This window comes from Hydra vulgaris, chromosome 02 (genome assembly GCF_038396675.1).
Source record: "Hydra vulgaris chromosome 02, alternate assembly HydraT2T_AEP".
NCBI classification, from domain to species: domain Eukaryota; kingdom Metazoa; phylum Cnidaria; class Hydrozoa; order Anthoathecata; family Hydridae; genus Hydra; species Hydra vulgaris.
This window is the reverse complement of record NC_088921.1, coordinates 14,998,545-15,002,652: the sequence shown is the minus strand read 5'-3', so window position 1 is coordinate 15,002,652 and position 4,108 is coordinate 14,998,545. Positions and strand designations below refer to the sequence as shown.

The window sequence follows — 4,108 nt, the reverse complement described above, 5'->3', positions numbered from 1 at the left end:
TGGCGAATGGGGAACGTTAGCTTTTTATACATAAAAAAAAAATTAGGACTGGGTGGAAAATATTTTAAACTCCGTTTGGTTTTTTTGAATATTGTTAACGTAAACTTATACGCGTAATCTTTTTTTTCCGTAAAAAAAATTAAATTAAAAAAAAAAACCCTCGATATTGGTTATTGCTAATGGATGGTATCCTATTTGCGTATTTTTTTGCGACTCGTGTTTCTTTTGTATTATTTTAAACAAGTTGGTAGTTTTTGAAAATTAAAAAAAAATTGAAGATAGAAAACGCATATTACGTTCACTTGCCCCGGTTACGTGAACAGATGACAAATTTATGAGTTTTACAAAGTTTTTTATTTGCAATCTGAAAATTCATGCCGGTGTCACGAAATAAATGTTCCCATTACAGAATTTCCCCCCGGCCGAAATATTCTTTGTTGGTGGGAAAATTTATTTCGAAATAATATTTCCCCCCTCGTAATATCTGTTCCCCTATCTGTGAAATAAAGTTTCCTCCGTGATATTAGTTCCCCCTTAATACTTAATAATATACAAATTGACATAACTTGCGCAATTAAATGCGCATATAGATAGATCTAAATGCTAAATGCTACTTTTGGTTCAAATGCTAAATTAACAAAATCTACATAAAAAAACAAAGTTTCGCTTGAATCGAACGCATCATTCATAATTTTTTTTGTTTTATAAAGTTTTTTCATGCAAATCTCTAATAAGTTGCTAACTGAATATACGTTTTATTGTTAAAAAAATAACTTCGAGCAAGTTTAGAACGTTTTTAAATGTTTTGAAAAGGTTGTTTGGAATTTTTGTTTGTATATTTATGATTATGTTATTCAAATCTATATAAGTTTTTTTGTTATGTTTAGTAAAATAATACTATAAATTGCAAATAATTTTTATGATATAACTTTCATTTCATATTTATTATAGTTATTTGCTTTCTGTAACGAACACGAATACTTGCTAACGTTTATAATTCAACTAGTTAAATAAAATTACAAATTACTTGCAAAAATAAGTTGTTTTTATTCGATATAATGATTTAGTTATTTTAAACAAGAACATGGAAAATGAAGAAAGTAAAGCTCTGCAAATGTATCTCGGTAAAAATGAATATCCTTCTAATTATTCGAAAGACGATTAAAGAAAACTTCGAAAGAAAGCAGAATCCTTCCGGTTGGTACATGGAGATTTATTTCATATCGAAAATGAAAAAAAAACTACAACGTGTGGTAACTGGAGAAAATGAACGAAACCGTATAATACAAACTCACCACAGTAACATAGTTGGAGGATGTCACTTTGGGCAAAACGCCACTATCAAAAAAGCAACTGATAGGTATTGGGGGAAGTCGATTTCAAAAGACATACGAAAATTTGTAGCATCCTGCCCTGAATGTCAACATGCGAATCCTAACAACAAACCATCACATGCGACGCTTCATCCAATCCCAGTACATGACATTTTTCACCGTTGGGGAATAGATCTAATTGGTCCGTTAAAAGAAACTAAGAAAAATATTGTAGTAGCAACAGAATACCTTACTAGATGGGCTGAAGTTGATTCCATAGCAGCAAAAGAAGCGGAATCTGTTCATCGTTTCATTCTCCGTCTGGTATTCAGATTTGGAGCTTGCTACATTCATCTTCATGACCAAGGACGCGAGTTTTGTAACAAGCTCGTGGAAGATCTTTTATTGATATTAAATATGGAATCCGCCAAAACATCAGCATATCATCCTCAGACTAATGGACTGACAGAAAGGTGATAAATCGTTATAATTTTTTTTATCTTTGTACAGTTTTAATAGTAACTTTAAAATTAGTTTTTTGTTTAAAAAAGGAGAATTAATTATTTGCTTTAAATACAACAGTTACTAACTATAATTTATTTATTTAATCTGCACAATAGGTTTAACCAAACATTGATTACCCATTTAATGAAGCTCGTAAACAACGAAGCAAACGACTGGGATGAACTACTGGACCCGGTGGCTTTTGCATATCGAATAAATAAACAAGCTTCTACGAAATACTCTCCCTTTGAGATTATGTATGGAGTTAAAGCTCAGATTCCAATTGATTTAGAAAACCAGACAAGAGAAGTTTTTCAATGGGATACCAAAATCGATGAAGCCAAACAAGGAATGAAAGATTTCGCTGAAAAAATTGGTGCGAAAAGAAACGCAGCTAAAGAGAACATCGCAATGGCACAAAATATTCAGAAGAAACGTTACGATATTAAACATTCAAGTCAAAAATTTGCAGTTGGTGACAAAGTTTTGAAATGCAACAGACGTAAAGACACACGAATGGGCGATAAGTTGGCCCAGAGATTTCACGGCCCTTACACAATAATAGAGGTTTTGGACAAAGGAGTTTATCGGTTGCAAGATAAAAAAAGAATATTGAAACAAACTGTTAACGGTATCAACTTAAAAAGATGGAGTGAACAACGGGATACAGCTATGTCAAATCAGTCTGATGCCTCCGATCAGAATAATGATGAAGTTATAGCAACAGAAACAATTGATAATCAACAAATGGTTTCAAAATCTGAATACTAGATTTCAAAGTACAATCTGACCTTTGGAGATAAACAGATCCTGTTTTCAAACGCATGGTTGAACGACAGAATTATTGATGCAGTCAATAAAATGGTTTCAACACATTTTGGTAACAAAAACATTCAATCAACTCTTCTAGTTCAGACACGATCTGGGTTCAAAGCAGTTACCTGTGAGTCCATATTCATTCTTCACGACGTCAACCATTGGGTGACAACTGCATGTGTTGACAGAGAGGTTTTGTATTTAGATAGCCTTCATGGTTCTGTTTCAAACTATGTTAAAACTCAAATGAGACAACTGTATTTTAATTTTGTTAACACCGAGGGTTTTCTTCCAGTAACTGTGGTACCATGCGCACTACAACCTAATGCATCAGACTGTGGTGTTTATGCCGCTGCCTTTGCATTTCAGTTTATGGAAAAGATGGTACGACGCAGACGTTTAAAAACAAAATGATGCGTTTACATCTCATTAGCTGTTTGGAAACATCAATCATCAAACCTTTTCCGATAACCGTCTTAAGTAAACGTGGAAAAAATAAAGCGATGCAAACTATTCACATTTAGAACAATTACTGAACAATATTTATAAGTTATTACTGTAAAATGCTGTAAAATACAGGTAATACTGCTAAATTACGGTTTTATTGTATTTGTTTCTTTTTTTTTTAAATGAAATATGGAAGGCATGTGAAAATTTCGCCTTAAGCGACGCCATGCATATCGACGTTCTTGGTATAGGTTCTCGTATTTAACGTTATGGCATGTTATTTTATAATTAAAATAGCGTAACAATAATTATAATAATATAAATAAAAAAACAAACAAACCCTTTATCAAAAAAACCAAAGTTTTGCAACATTTTTAGCGGGGTAGCATTTATTACGGGCGGGGATGAAATATTTTATCCTCCCGGAATGTTTATTCTAGAATAAACTTTCCGGGGGGAAGGTTTGTCCCGGTACAAACTTTCCGGGGGGGAAAAAATATTGGGGGAAAATTTGTTTCGCAATACCGGCAACAAATCATTATGACAAATAACTAACGAAGTAATATTCCATTATGACTTATAGTTTTGCAATTACACATAGCTTTTCAAACATTCAATATCGTGCCCCGTCCTTATATATAATGTAAGAAACCACACCATTAAATAATTTGTTAGCAATTTACACAAAAGACAGCAATGTGTTATAATAAACAGTAACTGTAACACAAAGCTGTTATAAACTGTTAGAACTGATCCTCTGGCGTCCCCGAGGAGACGACAGAGGATCAGATAGCAGACTATTTTTTTTTCCTTAATTATAAACTAAAAATAATTTTTGAGTTTAGTTTTTAAAGACACTTTATTTCTTCCTATTGAATAACTTTTCTAAAACCTGTGTATATCTTTAAATAAGCTTCGTAGTTTTGTAAACTTGTTTTATTTACCTTGTCAACCTTGTCAATTTATCAATAAGTAACATTGTAGCCTAATCAAGTTTAAACAAAACTCTTTGAGCTACTTAAAACACG

General features: G+C 32.3%; 1 long non-coding RNA gene across 1 annotated transcript; it reads left to right on the top strand.

Annotated features, from left to right (window-relative positions):
• Positions 1-1,667: 1,667 nt before the first annotated feature.
• LOC136076400 (uncharacterized) lies at positions 1,668-1,990 on the top strand. Its single transcript, XR_010636237.1, has 2 exons — positions 1,668-1,786; positions 1,934-1,990. It is a non-coding gene; the product is annotated as an uncharacterized LOC136076400 (long non-coding RNA).
• Positions 1,991-4,108: the final 2,118 nt, after the last annotated feature.